Source organism: Empidonax traillii, unplaced genomic scaffold, assembly GCF_003031625.1.
Source record: "Empidonax traillii isolate 1590-97213 ecotype Southwest subspecies unplaced genomic scaffold, ASM303162v1 scaffold126:size1624879, whole genome shotgun sequence".
In the NCBI taxonomy this organism is placed as follows: Eukaryota; Metazoa; Chordata; class Aves; order Passeriformes; family Tyrannidae; genus Empidonax; species Empidonax traillii.
Window position 1 is genome coordinate 324,146 of NW_020955319.1, and position 18,186 is coordinate 342,331.

General features: G+C 43.7%; 1 long non-coding RNA gene across 1 annotated transcript; it reads left to right on the forward strand.

The window, feature by feature from the left end:
- The first annotated feature begins 847 nt into the window (after window positions 1-847).
- On the forward strand, window positions 848-5,733 carry LOC114057311. Its single transcript, XR_003571185.1, has 3 exons — window positions 848-962; window positions 5,164-5,292; window positions 5,683-5,733. It is a non-coding gene; the product is annotated as an uncharacterized LOC114057311 (long non-coding RNA).
- Window positions 5,734-18,186: the final 12,453 nt, after the last annotated feature.

The following is an 18,186-nucleotide window of genomic DNA, read 5'->3' on the forward strand; positions in this document are numbered from 1 at the left end:
GAAAAAAAAAAACAACGCACCCATGAAACATTTGTGCACAGAAATAGCTCTCCAACTACGACTGATTTCTTATGTATTTCTCATGCTGGATATCGCAGCCCTGATCTTGTTCTTTACATGTGACACCAGTTCTTGCAGTGGGTATGTATGAAAGGGGCTCATCCTTTAGGCAACCATACTGGCCTGAGATGGACTGGGCTGCCATGTCCCTGCCAAGGTGAAGCAGCAGCAGTGACACCAGCAATTGAGAAGGATATTAAAATGCCATTGATTACTTCAGTTCTGACTGTAATGCTGAAATCTGCCTGACTCCATCCTGGGTGCTGGAGACTAGACTGGATTTCCACAATAATAGAAAACATCACTTTTCAGCCTTGCTCACTGTTGTCGTCCTGGGAACAGAAAATTTTAATTTTCCACTCACTCCTCAAAATGCTGATCTGTTGACTCATTTTTCAGGTGAGCTGTTGTTAAATCTTTCTGGGCGTGTTGCTGCCACATCCTGTTTGTGCTGGAGTGAAGGGTTGAGCTTTGTTACCAGTTCCCTGTGCATCCATTCTAACATCAAAAGGCCTTGGGTTAAGAACAGTTGTGATTCCAGGGATGCCTTGACTCATTGTTTCTAATCTTTACACAGGATTTGATCTATAAAGGCTAAGCACCATTCAAAAACTTTCCAAGAGATTACAGGTTTAAATGAGTTGATGCTTTACATGGATCTTATGGCAGTAGGAGCCCATGGCTGGAAGGTGGTTGTGAGGTTACATCTGTCATATCCCTGAAAGGCAATTCCCTGCAAGAGATGTGCCTGCAGTCAAGATTTATGACTCAGGCCATTGTCTCTGGGTAGTGCCAGACTTGTCAAGTGTGGCTTGGCCATCACACTCAGCTATAGAACCAGAACATTCGTTTCTCTCCTGAGGAAGGCAATGGAAAGCATGAAGGATTGAATTAATTTAAGGGTAAGTAATTCCAAAATTCAATTTTTCAGGTCTTTTTAGTCCTTCCTTTTGTGTTTCAAAGACCCTCCACCCACCTGGGGTGGCAATATGCTGTCACTATCAGTGCACCTGCGTGGAGGACAGCAGAAAAGCAGCTCTCTCTCGTGAGTCATCACGCTCTCATCTGAAACATTTGGTATGATTGGCAAGGACTCTTGTAAGTATATCTTTTCTCCATCTGGCAGTTTGATCCATGTTCCCCTGTCATCACTTCTGATGGATTCATTTCACATGTAATGGAAGACTGTCTCACGAGTGTTTAAAAAGCAATAGCAAGGCAGTTGCCAGCACTCCAGAGTAGAGACCTTTCACCCCTGTCTCTGCTGGCTGGTGTTTTTCACTGTGTGGTAGGAGGAGCAGCTCACCTAGCAGCAGTCTCCATCTTAATGTTTGCTACGGTGGAAACATTTCTGACAGTATAAGAGAAAGTGTATCCAATGGTGACCACTACCAGAACAAAAGAGCAGGTCTGAGCACTACCCAATGTTTTCATGTGCAAAGCTAGCACCACCCACACATGCTTGTGAGAGAAAGCAGTGTAAAGGTGACGCCAACACTGTTAAGGACAACTACAGTCGAGGGAGGGGTAGAGGTTCATTTTCAAATGGAAAGTGGGAGTACAGCTCTCAGATGAGTCAGTGAGGAAGAGCCCCCGCAGAGGAGTCTCACACCTCTTTCTGCCTTGCAGAGCTGCTCATTGTTGCCTCTTTGCTCCTGTCCTACTTTCTAGGAAAGCTGCAAAAGTTCACTGCATTCTCACAATGCCCCCAACAGCAATTCTGAGCAACATGCACTACCACAGCACTCAGTAAATCGTACAAAGAGAAATCTAAGGATGACAGACAACATTTTTCACCACACTCCCCCTTGCATGAGTAAGAGCTGATCCTGAGCTCAGCTGAGGTGGGGAAAGAGCATACCTGGGATTTTCCGTGAATCTCACAAGTGTGTAACAAGAATGTTCTTCTGCATTTCTGTACAGAAAACAATGGTGCAGAGAGGATGAAAAACATTCTGCAAACTCCACTTTTGGCCTTCATTACTGGTCAGAGGTCAAGTTCTGTCACTGTGCCACCAATACTTACCCATAGATGTTTGCATCAACAACAGACCCATCAGGAACACCGCTGGAAAACTTGAGAGCCCAGCCTTTATATGGCCTCATGGTCCAGAACATCCTCTCCTTTTCATACAGTCAGACCCATAATTGCAATGTAAATAGCATTTTGGTGTCCTGCTTACAGCACTCAACCTGCAAATGTCCATCCTACAGGTGGCAAGGCACACTTGCCATGTCTCCATGATCCTTGGGGAACAGGGTGATGGGAAAAAAACAGAGTGGTTTGTTCTACAGCATCTTATCCAGTTCACCCATCCTTTCAGAGCTACCTGGTCATCAAGAAAAGTCTGGCTCTGTCTTTTTTTATCTTTGCAAATCCTTGACTTTCCCTGTACCAGGAGAGAGGACCAACTGGACTGTATTGCTGGGAGGAGACAGTCCTCACTTCCTGATCTGTGGCAACCATTTAGAGTTCACAGCTCTAATCTCTCTGTATGTTAGATTTTCATCATCAAGCATTAGGTATCACCTGTACCACTAAAAAGATCTTTAAAAGCTCCTGAAAAGAACTGGGTTTCAATTCTTCAAAGCAAATTTTTAATATGCTCCCGTTCTTCCCTACACTCTATTTTCGCTTGCAAATTTCCATCCCAGGATGCTGTAAAAACGTCAGCACAACAGGAAGTATCTCTTACACACTGAACCCAGACTAATGATGTGGGGCTGATTCCTAATGACAGCCACAAGTCAGCATGTTTGCAAGCAGTCCAGAAGCATCACTCACTCATTCAGCTTCCAAAACAGGCTTATTTGTAAAGCAACTTCTGGCTGTTAGGGCAAAAGAGAATCTAAACGGACTGGAAGTTTACCCTTACATTTATGTTGTCACAAACAAGTACCAGTTTACTGCCTACCAAGGATTTCTGATGTCTAATGTCACTTGCTATTTATGTATACCAAGCATCAAAACTCCCCTGACATCCTGCCTCTTGGGCACAGGAGTTCCTGGAGGTAAGCTGCTGGTAAGTATTTCTCAGGCAAGACTAGCAGCTCAGCAAGTTTCACCCATTATTAGGAAATAACATTTACAATTAAAACTTCTCTAATAGACTGATATCAAGAACATGCTGGAGAAGGTACGATGTTGAAGCTTGAACCAAAAAAAAGCAAAGATAATAAGATCTCATTATAGGCACCTTATTAATAGTGAAAAATTCTGTTTCTATAGGACTCTTCACTATCATATTTATCTTGGAGAAAACCCCATAAAAAACCAGAAAACCCCTGAATTACGAACGTATCAAGCAACATTTTGAAAATGGTCATTGGACAATAACCACTGCTGTGATAGTTCCAGAACTTTATATTTTGAGTTCAAATTTATTCATACTAGACTAGGATCCTTTACCAATATCATATTAAGAATTTTAAAAGATCTTCCTTTGCTATGATACATTTAATAAGGCAACAGAGCCCCCCTCAACCTTCACTCTATAAAATTAAACAAGCCCAGTTCCTTTAGGCACTGTTAATAAATGCATTTTCCATTCTCACATCGATGTTTGCAGCTTTCTCTGCACATGGTGCAGTCTTGAGTTGTTCTTCCTCCTCGAGTACAGGTTGCCTGAACAGTGCACAGATGAGTTCTGGGTTTACATGCCTGGGAATACATCAGTACTCTGCTTTAGAAAAAACCTTTTTGGATACATAAATTATCTGTTTGCCTTTTTCATCACCAACCCATCATAGCCATAATATGATCAACCATTACCCTCATTCCTTCCTCACTGCAGCCCTCTCAGAGCTATGGGTGGCCTTCTTGGAGCAGACACTCTTCTGAAGGTCAGACTGATCTGGCACAGCTTTAAGATGATCGGGCACAACACCTTGAAAAATACCGATATTATTTTCCTTCCCACTAAGTAATTCCTTGCCCGAGTTGTCTTGTGCTGGTTTCTTATTCACTTTGATACCCAGTTCTAAGGGTATTTGTCTAGTCCAAGACAAAAATCATCACAAGGGATCAAATCACCCTAGCTTAGCAAGTTAGCTCGTCAGTTTAGCATACAAATAAATGAGTTATGCCTGGGAATTCAACAAGAGATACCAGCTGAGTTTGCCCTAATCATTTTATCTACATCATTTTCTACTTACCTTCAGGTTTTAATTCTTCTTTCCTTCAAAAATTGTTCTAAAGATCTCCCATGACTGTAGAAAGATGTTGCAATATGCTTTTAGGATATAAAAGAATGCAGAAGTTTGTAATGTTCTTAAGTGACCACGTTTCCAAGATGGTGATTGTAAGCCTTTGTGTAACCCTTCTTCTTCCCAAAACCCCTCACTGTACCTTGGAATGTCTAAGAGATAACTGGAAATTTACCTATTGGCTGTCAACCCTTTCTTGTAATTGGTTGGTTTGTAACACCTCCTTAATTCCCAATTGTGATCCCTCTGAAACCTATTTAAGCTGTTGTCAGAACAATAAAGGTCTCTCTGCCTGCTTCCCTGCTGGCCCCGTGTCCTCTCTGCTGGAGGCCATGAGGCGCCACGGGGTGGGGGGACCAGGCGGGGAGCATTCTCCTCCTCGGGGCAAGAGGTAAAAGGAAAAGCCTCTGCTCTGGGGTTCACCTTCCCCATCCAACTCAGTGTTCGTCAGAAAGACATAAGTCTTTGGCTGCCAAGATAATCTTTGTCTTTCTAATAAGCATGGGTACGATGCTTACTGTTCTGCTGTCAGGTTGCAGGACTGCTAAATTTTAAAATCTCTGTTTTATACACCAATTCTTCAAAACTCTTGATGCGGATAAATTGATTTCTTCTCTCAGTTTGAGAACACTAAATGCTGTGAGCTTCTCGACCACTTCACTTATAGTCATTCCTAAATCATCTTCACCTTTTCTCCAGCTAGCCACCTTTTATTTTCTGGTGTAGGCAGAGCAAGAAAGGAAGTATTCCTCTGTTGTGTGAATTTACAACAGCTACTGCAGGTTCCCTCTGAGAAGATAAACAGTTATCATATAGAGATAGTATTACATATAAACCCACATTCTCCTATTCACTTTTTCACTTACTAAATCACCATAATGTTTTACAAATATATAGACCTCTCTATTGATGAACTTTGAGAGAGAGCTGAGAAGTCCTGCCAATGTGAGGCTGAAGATGGTACATTAAACTCCAAGGAAGCTACTGGCAAAGTACCTAAGGAAGCAGTTATATCAGAGAATAAAGGTAAAGCTCTGTAGTTAAAGCCTTTGGCTTAGGTAGAGGCTAAAACACACACGAATTTACCTACAAGGGGCAGTAGGAGAGCAAAGGGGCCCTTTTCATTTCACCACAGAGTGAGTCTCCCACGTGAAAGGTGTGTTTTTGTACTGGTCAAAGTCAACATCAAAACTCCCTTTGGTTTTAATAGCATCCTGTACTTGCAGACTGTTTTTTGCTTACCTGGAGCTGAACAGAACTACCTACATGCTCTTTTGCATTAGTGGCTGTTTGGTGCCAAGGAAATGGATTGTCACAAATTGCTTTATCCAGGCACTAACTGTAGCATAAGAGACTTCCAGAAGCACACAGTAGACTAAATGCACCCAGTTCTCTATTTACTGATCGTTCTGACAGACGAAGAACTTGGCAAAGGCTGTTAAAGCGAGTGTTCCAACTGAACTGCAGTTTGTGCTGCAGAGGGGCGTCCTTCTGTCTGATTCACCATTAGGTACCACTGCTCCTCAATTGCATGTTCTCTAGCACCCTTACAGTATGTGAAAGTTTTTCCTTTCCTCAAGCACAGTTTTTTTGTCAGACAAGATAACAGAACCTTGATAATTCATTTGCTGCTAATTTGGTGGAAAATCACATCATCTGGTGAACTATTCAAAGAAGAAATGTAATTTTAAGTTTGTACCTTAGCTTGCATAACCTTTGGCTGTGAAGTCCGTGTCCTGTGAAATCATGTGTATCCAGACCAGCTGGACATCTTTACGAGTGCATTTGGGAATAAATGCATTTTGCAAAATATTAAACCTAACTCAGAGGTTCCTAAGTGAGTTCATTAGTTACAGTGGCAGAATTCCAGTGGCTTGGCAACAGCCCCCCAGAAGTGAGTGTGCAGCTGTCCTCCTGAGAGCATTGCTGGCCTCAGCCAGCCATAAAAGGACAAGTGCTGTGTAAGGTCACACACGCAGCTTTCCCAGCAGCTTGCTGCCTTTCGCTGCAGTATGCTCTACTGCACTCCTGGGCCTAATCTGCTTAGCTGATTGGTTAATGTGCTGTGCTCTATGGGGGGTTTGAGACACAAAAAAAGGGACCCTGACAAAACCAAATGCACTGTCAAAGGTGACCTCTTATAAGCAGCACACAGGCTAGAGGATGGCAGTGACACAACCACCATGCAGCCAGGGGTTACGACCATCGTGGATCTGCTCCTCAATCAAACACACTTCAGCAAGGCCTGAGACACAGAACAGCAGCTGGGAACTCCTGAAGGCACCCAGACTGAAAAACAGCTGGAGCTGGGGCAGTCGCTGGCTGGTGGAGGTTCAGCCTGTCCAGCCAGACATCACAGCTTTGGGGAGGAGCTCACTTCACACATCTGTGTGCCTGCTCTGTCAAGTCTCCTTACTAAGATGCTAACTGTTTCTGTAAAGGCCTTCCACAAAAATGGGTAACAAATGAAAATCAAGAACACTTCTGAAGAGGCTCACTAAAATTTATTTTATTTTCTATAAATAAGCAAATATTTTTCAATGTAGAAGTGAAATAGGTGTAAAGTGGTTAATGTAAGGACTATCACATTGTTCCTGCTCATGGAATAGTAAGATCATTTAACCATGGGGTATACTTATGCACTAGTTTGCATGTCTGCAATCTACATAATGGAGATGTTCTAGCATGTTCTTGTAAGATATGAATAAGGACAGGGTATTTGTAAAGCTAACTTTCTACCACCCTATAGTTCTAGTAATAGTGTCATGTAAATATATTACCTAGTAAGAGAAGATACGTTGTATCGTGTAACCGAGCCACATATATCATTTACAAATGTATATGCAAATTTTATACCTTAGAAAAATCATTAAAGCACGTATTTACAGTGAAGAAATCTGAAGACTGCCATTTAGTTATTGCTGTGTCTGTGATTCTAAAACCACTAAGGATCTGCCTTTGCTAGTTTTCCGGTTTATACTGTGAAAGCAAATGACATGTCCTATCAGAGTTTTAATCATGGTTCTATCACTATTAAAATGATGAACTAAATCGTTCAGACACCAGGAAATGCTGAGGTCCTGCAGAGGACACTGGGAGCGACTTTGGATCTGAGGCCCTGACAGGAATGGCTCCCTCATGCTTGCCCAAGTTATTGGAAGTAATTTCACTGCATTCTATAGATGGCTGATTGATTCTCAGATGGGGGATTCTTTTGATCACGTTAACTTAGCAACTAGAAGGTGCCCTTAGAAATACACGCCCAAATATAAACACTTTATACTGGGATATTGAATTTCCTACAAACTTGGCATCTAACCCAGATTTCCTGCCAGAAACATAACACACTGCAGGAACTGCAAAGTTTGGAAGTTTAGAGAAATCTGTGTTTTATGCTGTTTTCTAAAGCCTGTTAACAGTGATCAGGAGTTACAATCGGGGCAGCTTACACCTGGAGCAAAGTGCTTGTCTGGGCTGTATTTTTGGCACAGCCTATATGGCTGTCATGGACAAAGGAGACAGAGAGCAGGCCCTTCACATGACATCTGAGAAGTTAACAAATGCATAGTTAGCCAAGACCGTGAAATACCTGCATGCTAACTTCCAAAGCTATTAGAACAAATTTCAGCACACTAAAAGGAGCATACAGGGCTCAAGAACGACATAATTCAACTTTACCACTTTCATGGCTTGTTTATCACTTAGGGTGGAGATAGAACAGAGCTACTTCTAATTCACACTGTACAATACCCTGAAGCCCCAGCTGAAGGCTGCTTCCATCCCTCTGGGCTATGAATATTGCTCACTATCTGGCTCCTACGCATGGATGTGCACGACTAGTCCGAGTTGTGTACTGTTTTGTCCTTGCTAGCTGCCCTGGTGGGAAGTGATGTAGAAATCAATGTCTTGCTTTTATTAAAAAATCAGAAGTCAAAACTGGTATTTATTTCAGAGTTGCCAACATTTATTTCCAGTTATAATTTCTGCTTACTTTGACCTCATTGTGGCTTTGCCTGTCAACTGAGGTTGTAACTTTATCAAAAAACTTGAATCCTGCCAAACCAGCAAATCGGAAAATTTGGAAAGAGCACCACAGACCCCCTGGCTGGATATGCAGCAAGAGGTTATGGCTCAGATCAGCCTGGGTCACCCTGTAATTTTGTGCCAATAAATTAGCCATCACATAGCCTGCCAACTGTTGGGAATGTGGCACCTCTTATCCCAGTTAGGCTTGATGGTTCCCATGGGGTTACTAAAATGTGCTATTGAATCAGAAGCCCTTTGGTTTAAGTACCACGATGATCACATGGGTGTGGGACAAACACAAGGCAGAAGTCAGGTCCTGCCCTAGGGGTACCATATTTGGACAAGCCAAAGGTGAGAACAGAAGTACATGGTGAGATGAGTCCTGCAGGTGGAAGTTCCTCTCTGCTAGTTCAGGCTTCTAGGCAGTGTACAGCAGTGCTTGACACTGGAGCTCCAGTCAGTTATTGATTCACTCTGTAAAAAAGAATAAGAAATAGTTTATTTTACTAGAAATTATAACCTGCAGTTCTCAGAAATGCAGAAAGCCACCACTAAATGTGCCAGCATGGAGGAAAGGCTACAGCTGACCAGAAATTATATCCTGTGGGTCCAAGAGTCAGCACAAAATCAGTTCAAATTGATGGTTAAATCCCTGCAGGCCTTCCCTTCGGTGAGCCTTGGCAGAAACACGAGCACTGCTGAAACTCACTGCAAACAGAAGTAAAGCAGAAAGACTCATTCTGCTAAGACAGCTGATCTGTGGGACCTTCTAGAGTAGCAGTTTCTTGTTGAAGCCTTGTAGTCTAGATAATCTCAGGCTACAGTGGAAATGGTCTTCCCACCAGATGCTCCCAGAGAAATTTCTTGTGCTCCTGAATAGGCAAGATGGAAACTCACACGAGGGCTCTCCACAGTGTGTTACTGACTTGTCATGGGAACTGCATGGTAACATGATTTTATGAATTTGACTAAAAGGAAACCAATCAATTTACCAGCATTTTCTGGTTTGTTCTAGATATAGGATTAATCAGATCTTCACTACATGCCCTATGAAGCATCTTTGAACTCTCTTCCCATAGCCAAATTATTCTGGTGAAATCCAAGCAGTATTTTCATGTATGTCACAACTGATACAGAAAGGAAAACCTGCAGCTCACTAAAAACTTGTGATTCAGGGCTTGAAATTGTGGCTATGTTAATGGGAAAAATGAATGCCAGAAGGTAAAACTTATACAGTGTTTCCACAATCTGCTGCACCTCCTCTCCTCCCTGCCAGCCCTTATAGACAACCCCACTCCAGAGCTTTTCCAGAGCTCTGCTATAATTTTCAATTCGTTGGTCTCTAACTTCCCACAAACTGAAAATTCTTTTCTTCTTGTTCACCTATAGAAGGCAGTGTCCTTATGTAGAAAGGACAGCTTAGTCTCTTCCCAAACACGTAAGATTTCCAGTGATTAAGAGCAAGTGATTTTCATTGTCACAGCATTCCTTCCTCACTGAAAGAAACCAGGGCAACCAGAGGTTGGGATTTCGCTGACGCTCCAGATAAACTGCTTCCCTGCTGGAGCTACAGCAATACTGTCTGATATTCACACATCTTGAGAGAACTCCAAAACTGCAGCAAAAATACATATTTAAAAAACAAAACAAACCAACAAAACCAAACCCACCATTAAATGCATATAACAAAGAACAGAAAGGAAGGATTCTTTTGATTTAAATTTTTTTCAAAAGTCCTCAAAATTAACGGCTTGAAGACAACTACACTCTCTCCCCAGTCTCTTGCTGGAGACAGCAGAGTATGACTGTGTGTCAGGAAAACGATGCGCTCTCAGCTACAAACTGGGTATTAGTGAGCTCCAGAGGACTGCTTGCTGTGCAGCCAGACGGAAACTGTGTGACGCGGATACAAATGCCATGAGCCTGCGGAGCGAGAGGCTGGAGGGGTGGAATGCGGCCGCGCTGGCAGACGGAGCCGAGTCCCCAGCAGGGGGTGGGCTCCGACCGCGCTGGAAGAAGCTGCGGCGGCTCCGGGAGAGGGAAATCCCTGCCGCTGTCCGAGTTATGCCGTGGTGGGAGAGGAGCAGGACGCATTGGCCCGGATTTCTGAGACTGTACTGCTGTGTGCTTGTGGTGGGTGAAAGCTGGTTTTCCCCACAGAAGTCGAGTGCCCTGGCGGACAAGTCACGGAGGTCTCAGTAGCAAGGCTCATTGCAAAGTGAAAACGCATTCAAATTACAGGGATCTCTCTTATTTTGGAGATGCACTTCTTTAACAGCAGCAAATGCTGGGTTCTTAATGCCCACCTCAGGTTTGCAAACATCTGACATCTCAGAGACCACAAAGCTACCTGACCTGCTCATGTCCACGAAGAACACGAGCCTCCCAAGCCCATGAGAAAGTGAGGCACGTGAAGCTATCAGAGAGCAGGACTGAGGTCTGGCTGTGCCTGAGCTCCTGATGCCCAGTTACTGAGCAATACTAAGCCACACAACTCCCTGACTCTATCACTTCAGTATCACTTGGATTGCTACAGTGATGGTCTTCACATGCCCAAGGCCTCCGTCACCATGATACAGGGGGTACCACAGACTGAACACCATCCAACCAAAGCCAGAAGCCTGTGATACAGACGCCCTTTCATGCTCATGCACAAGGGCTGGAATGATGGTTGCACAGCCAATCTCCGTGTTCTGGAGTGGTTTCTGTGGCTTTGTGACCTTAACGTTAACTTCTGTGAATGTTTAACTGCCCGGGGTTTTCGAGACCAAATGGAAAACAAATCCACCACATGGCTTCACATCTACACCAGTACGGGTCACGAGTGTGGAGCTGAAACATCTATGGCATGATAGTCACTGCTGCTTGAGTAGAGGGTGTAACAGGCCTGGAGCTGATGGCACGGAGCTGCCACTCTCTCTGTGAACCATCAATAAGGGAAGTTAAGCACACAAACCACTACACCGAGGTATTTGAGGCACCCAGTAATAAAACTGAAGCCTGCAGCAGCTGCAGACAGCACTGGAAGGGAAAGGCACCTGTATCCATGGTGGTCCTACAGTGGAATTTAATGAATCTTCAAGGATTTTAGCTGCCAAAGCCTAAAAAGTCCCTGCTGAGAAGAATATTGTCTACAGCTTTTAACATTTTTATAGTTTGGGCTAAAGTTACATCCCTGGCTTCTTGCCAGATCCATGCCTCAAAGCATGGACTCACTCTGCTTTGCACAAATGTGTGAGGTTTGATGGTACAAAATACGTGATTTTAACATGGGCAAGAACAAATGTTTCACCCCTAACCAGTTCTGGTCCTGGCGGAACTATTTTTAGGAAAACTTCAAGCAGAAATTTAGCTGGAGGCAGGCAAATGGTATGAGAAATTTTAAAGCAATGAAGTTTGGCAGCGAAATGGGGTGGAGCAGTCCCCTCCCTACATGCTGACATTTGCAAGCTGTGAGAAGAGGCTCCAGGGAGACCTTATTGCTCTTCAGCTACCTGAAAGGAGGTTGCAGCCAGGTGGGGTGGCCTCTTCTCCCAGGTACCTGTGACAGGATGAGAGGACATAGCCTCAAGGTGTGCCAGAGGAGGTTCAGGTTGGACATTTGGAGGAATTTCTTGTCAGAAAGGGAGATTAGACATTGGAATGGATTGCCCAGGGAGATGGTGTAGTCATTGTCCCTGAAGGTGTTTAAGGAGACGGCATGTGGCACTTAGTGCCTTGGTCTAGTTGACATGGTGGTAATCGGTCATAGCTTGGACTCTGTGCCCTCAGAGGTCTTTTCCAGGGTAATTGATTGTGTGATTCTGTGAAATAACACCGGAGTGCATCTGGCTGTCACAGAACCAGCAGAGAGCGAGAAAGCCCTTCTTTCTTCGCATCAGACGTAATCTGCCTTTATAGTTTTGAAATTTCCCCTAATATATTTTTTTTTCCATGCCCCTTACTAAATTTTTCGGGAAGACAATAATTTCTGTGTAAAATATAAGCCGCTTGCCTCAGGCGAGCCTGGCATTTAATGATGAGGCACTTGGCGCCTTTTACCCTGCGGGGTTTATCTCGCCGTCGTTCCCCGTCCCTCCCCTCCCTGTCCTTGCGGAGCTGTCGCTGTCCCTGAGGAGCAGCGCCCCCCCAGGCGGGGCGGCCGCGGGGGCCATTTTGCCGCGCTGGCAGCCGCGAGATGGCGGCGTTGCGCCGCCGCCGCCGGCGGGGCCGGGCGGGGGCGGGGGCGGAGGCGGAGGCGGGGCCGCAGCCGCATCGGGGCCGCTCGCTCCGCCTCACGGAGCCTCCCGGGCGGCTCCGAGCCCCGAGCGGCTCACCGGGAGCTGAGGCTTGGGAAGGGCTAGGAAATGGCTGCGCCTGGGCGGAGGGGAGCTACTGAAACTGAGCAGGGCGCGCAGCCGGGGCCAGTTCAAGCCACCCCGGACTGTCTTCTTCCTCGGCTGGTCCATTAAAAGCAAGTGATATAATTGAATCTTCATGCCTCATGAAAATAGTGTGAATTGGACCAAGTGTCTCCTTTTCCATGAGAAATAAAAACACCTTTTTGTTTCACGTAATTTTTTAAAGGATAAAAGTGGAGTTGTTTTTAGCCTATTGCCTACATTTTCTTCTTCTGCTTGTGAATCCTACTAGTACAGTTGCTCTCACCTCACTGGCTTTTCTCTGAATAAAATGCATTACTCCAACATATTTGCTTTTCCTGCTCTGTGCATAACTTACTTTCCCATAATTGTCTTTCTTGACTCATAGCTTGAGCCTGCAGGTGCTGAATGTATTGTAAATAGTACCGAGTGGCATCATTCCTGCTGACAGCAATTTGGGAGTCAAATAAACCCATGGCTGGACACAGGATTAAAACCAGAACAAAAGAGGCATTGAATAGTGTGAAGCAAGGGTTACTCTCCTTCGGAAAATCTGAAGGGCAGGTACCAACAACTCTAGGAGTGAGCTATTGCCAATTGGCCATGTATTTTATGTACCTGCACCGTGGTTTGGCTGTGGAAGGAGCTTAGTTGAGGTAGATTTGAGCTGTGTTGGTCAAAAGCAGTTCCATTTGTGAGGTGGGAGAAGCAATAGCTGGAGTCCTGTGAACGACTGGGACAGGTGTTGCCAAACGTAGCTAAATTTGTGAGTATTTCTGCCTTGCTGAAAAGTGCAACTGTTTGCAAATGCTGTAGAAAGTTGCAGCTTTGGGAATAGTGAGGAGAAGCAGGTTTTGAGGTTGGACAATTTGTGACAGACTACAGGGCACTTGGCCAAAAGAACACTTAAAAGTAGCTTATGCAATGAAGCATCCTCAGTTTTTAGGCAAGTCTAGTTGCCCCAACTAGGCTTTTGTAGGGTCATTATTTACTTCTATATTGCCAGCAGAAGAGAAGTGTGATAATGGAGTAAGTTGTGCTACAGCCAGACCATCAGTTCTCCACTGGCTGAACTGTTCTGTCATCTGTCCAGCTGGATAACATTTTCTTGGAAGTTGGTCAAAGCCTTTGAAGTGTGGAAGAATATTTTTATTCCTTCATTCAGAAGTGAGATGAGAGAGCAGTAGCTGATGAAGACCACAGGGTCATCTCTGCAAACAGCTTGATTTTAGGACAAAAGACTCTTGCAAACATGACCCCTCTGTAAAATGGGCTACTGAACACTCAGGCAACTGTTTACTGAGTGAATACATATCTGAGTGCCTCCTTTTGGCAGTGACTGGTTCCTTCCAAAATCTTAGGAAAAGAACTGCTATAATAATTATTGCCAGTTCAATTTTCTGCCATTGTTTATACAGGAGGTATTTAATACCAAATAGTTCCAGCTGTAGGCTATAATGCACCTACACACAGAGCGTGTATTGAGGGCTGACAGCTCTGAAGGAAATTGTCTGTATGTGCTGCTGTAAATAAAAGTCTCAGAATAGCCTATTTCAAAAATAGGATTGTTTGAATGTATTAGTATCATACTGTACACCATATTATCCCACATTACTAATCAAATATATGTATGGTTTCTTGATTAGAAATACTACATACATATAAAATTGCACAAATTTAAATCAGGAGTAGCTACTTTGTTTCTGTTTGGCAGGAGGTTGTGGGAAGGTGATGGAGCCTGATTCTTCTGAGCAAACAGAAGAGTCTTAGCATTGGCAATCATTTGTGTGTCCAATTGGCCAAAAAGGTAGCCCTTGACTGTGGAGGCTGGTAATTAATGCCAGTAGGAGATGTTACAAAGCTCCAGCATCCCGTTCCATGAGTGACTGCCTTTCACTGAGGGCTGGAATATGTTGGATTAAATATGACTTGTATTTTGAACACAGCTCCTACCCTGCTGAAATCCAAAGTAGTTGGAGGAGATGCCAAATGTTTGTGCATCTGGAAGAATTTGTAGGTAAAATGTGTGACAGGCTCGAACAGGGTGAGGAGCTTGAGTAGACCTGGCAAGAAGGAAGGGAGCACTGGCTCTAGAAGGAGGAGGGGACTTTGTCTCTGCTTCTACCTTCTTTCTGTTCCTTTGCATTAATTGCAGGTTACTGCTCACTGGCCTTTAGAAGAGATCTGCAGCATCACCAAGTGCTCTCCAGTTGAGTTCTTTTTTGGAAGAGAGGATGGTTGGATCAAAGCTGTTGCAGTGCTGAAAGCGCATCCATCACACAAGCACAGATGTCTCCAATGACCATGGCAAGATTGTCAGGTGGAACAAGAGAACTCCAGCTACAGCAAAGGATCTCTGGAGATGGACAAGGCCACCCTGCTCTCTCACAGGGAAGAGAGCAATATATAAACATCTTTTCTCCTGTACCTACAAAAGAGCAGGAAATTAGAAATCTTGCCCCCATAGGCTACTGTGCTACTCCCTTGTTTTCTTCTGGCAGGCATTACCTGTAGGTGTGAGCATGAGTTTCCTATAGGATGTGTTTTCTGGCAGCTGTTCCATGGTACTCTGAGAGGGGAAAGACAGCTTTATTTATGAGTGCTTTCAAATAGTCTTATGAGTAGTCCAGCTATGTGTATGCAATAACTATAACGGTAGTTGCATGCTTCAATCACAGTGCTCTTTATAAAGGAAATGACACATTATCCCCATTTTAGGTGCATCAGTTGTGTTTGTACTCATCAACAAAACATGCCCAGTCTCGTTGTGGAGCACAGAGCCTGGCTGGCATGGAGCAGTCTGTGTTCCCTGCGTTTCCCTCCAAAGCAGAGTGGCTGCCTTCTACGTGTCTGCCAGGGACGGCCTTGGGTTGCACTGACTCCTGAGCTGTGTGGGGAATCGCCTGGGACACTGCCAGTTTGCTTCAGCGAAACTGATGCCAAGGATTATGTCAACAGTTTATACAGGATTGAATTCCAATGCCCTGGAACATCCCCCTGGCAGGGTTTAATTTATACAATAGACCTAGCCAGAGAAAAACGAAGTACTTTTCCCAAGGTCATACAGTAGGTTTTGAGGTTTAATCTTGGGAGATCCCTTGAAAATTACAGTTCCCTGGTCCACAGTACACCAAATACGTCACAGATTTTGTGTGTATGCCTAGGCTTTAGCGTAGAGAGGTGCTGTCACACGGAAAGTAATTTTTCATATTGTTTCCTGAGTCTTTTTCCAGCTTGGAAACACACAGCAAACAAAATGAACTCCTGGGATTGGAAGCATCAGAATTATACCAGGGCTAAATTAGGTTGTTATATGAGCCATCTTTTAGAAAAAGGGATTGCTGAACTCTCCTGGGGCAGTAAATACTATTGTCTTCAACACCTAGGCTCCAAGGCTTAAAACTGAGCATGAAACACATGATTTGAAGCAGAGTGGCAGAATGACAATATTTGTCTTCCCATGTTTAGCTTGAATTAATTTAAAATTCTAATTAATGCAATTTTGAATTCCTATCCCAATAAACCAAGATGATCTATTGGTATTGAAGTTAGGTATCTGTTTTAGTAACAACTTTCAGTGAGAGCCAGAGTGCTTGGAACTAGATTTTGGTGAAATATAAGTGCCTTGCCTCTAGAAAGTAATCCAAATTGCTCTTCAGCACAGCCTAAATCCCTTTTCCTATATCTCCTATATTCCTATATTCCTTAAGCATGCAGGAAATTAAGGGAATGCACTGAGAAAGTAGGCACATATAAACTCCCTCAACATCTAGACTTTTAGCATGAAGAAACGTGAAATACACCAGTTCACAGCCTGTTTCTGCCTGTACACATGCTCTGAGTTCATCACAAAGCACTGGGGCTGCCATGATTAGGATGTGCCCCTTATTGGTGCCATTTCTTCTTGCCACTGGGAATAAGCATAATGGCTGACATTCTTGGCTAGTGTTGGGAAGCACCTGGATCTTATGCTCTTCTCAGCCTGAAGGCATTCAAACACACAATTTTCATTATGATTTGTATTCTCTAACCACCAAGACTGAGGGTGGCAAAAGCAGAGCTGGGCCTAGACAGGAAGGCAGATCTGGAGCAGGAAGAGAGAAAGCCTGAGGGTATATATAGGTGGGTGGAGGAAAGCCTGGACTGTGATCATGCTTAGGAGGGGGAACCAAGAGGGCCAGTGTGGGCAAGTGCTCTACAACCACTAAATTATCATGTAACAGGGTGATGGTCACCTCTGCCTTCTCCTTTGGCTTCCTGGCAGTCTAGTTGTGCCCTGAAGCTGTTATGGTAATTCTCATATTTCTACAGTACTGAGAGAGGAGGAGGCTGCTTTCCAAGTAATACATAGTGGTGGTGCAGCTGACATTTTAAGCTTATGACTGACCCCTTGGAGAATAGAAACCCCCTGTCTGTTCTGATGTTCCCCCATCAGGAAGATAATTACTGTCTTTCCTGACATGGGTCAGAGGTTTAGAGCTAGTTTTATTTAATTTTAATTAAAGGTGTAGACTTTGTATAATTGCTGGAAAAAATAATTCATGTCTTGAGACATTATATTGTTTTATGACTTTATTTGCCTTCCTCTTCCACACACAAGCATGGACATACTCATACAAATACCCAGATCCAGGACCTAGGACCTCAGTGAGCCTCAGTAGACTATGTCTTACTAGCTCTGTCCATCTTTGGGCTGAAGAAATCCTGAAGGATAGCAATTCCACAGAAATATCTCTACCAAGCCCTTAGAGCAGTCAAAACCACACAGTACTATCTCCCTGTGGATGCTCCAGAAAAATGTGACTAAAATTTTTTGGTTATGACTTGTGCTCTTGTATGTGTTGGACAGTGCCCAAGTCCATGCACGTTCTATTCTGATTTAAGTTACAGGAAGGCTCCAATAAAAGTGACAGATAACATCATCTCCTTGAGAACTTCTGTCAGGTATTACTCCCCATTCAGGTTTGTGGATGTGTTCATGTGTTTGGTGCTGCTGCAAGTTGGTTAATTTATTATGTTTATTGTGGTATCTGTCTTTTTAGTTGGGTGTTAAAAGCCAAGCAAGATTAGATTAAGCTAGAAATTACTGGAGGGTGATTTCATGAATTTTTAGTAAATTAATAATCATATGGTGATGGTTCTAGTGGCAAGGAGGACTTTCTTTTGTTGTGTCTGTTTCTCTGTCATCATACTGGTTTATATTTTTCAGTTGTGGGTGTGTTACTGCAAAGTCAGGACACTTGATCTGGTATCTTGGTATTACTGGTTTAGGTGTACAAACTGTGGCTGAGTGTGAGATAAAAAAGTTGGTAGAACAAATGAAAAATGACAGTTATTTCCTTCTGCATAGAAACACTCTCCCTGGAGGACTCTCTGCATTCAGTAATTCAGTTTCATATGTTTTACTGGGAAAATGGTCTTCATAAATCTCAGTCTTCTACTTCTTGCTAGTTTTGGGCTTGATAAGTCATTGAATGGATCCATCAGGAACATAGTGCCACATTAAGAAAAATAAGTCTGGAGAAAGTTAAGT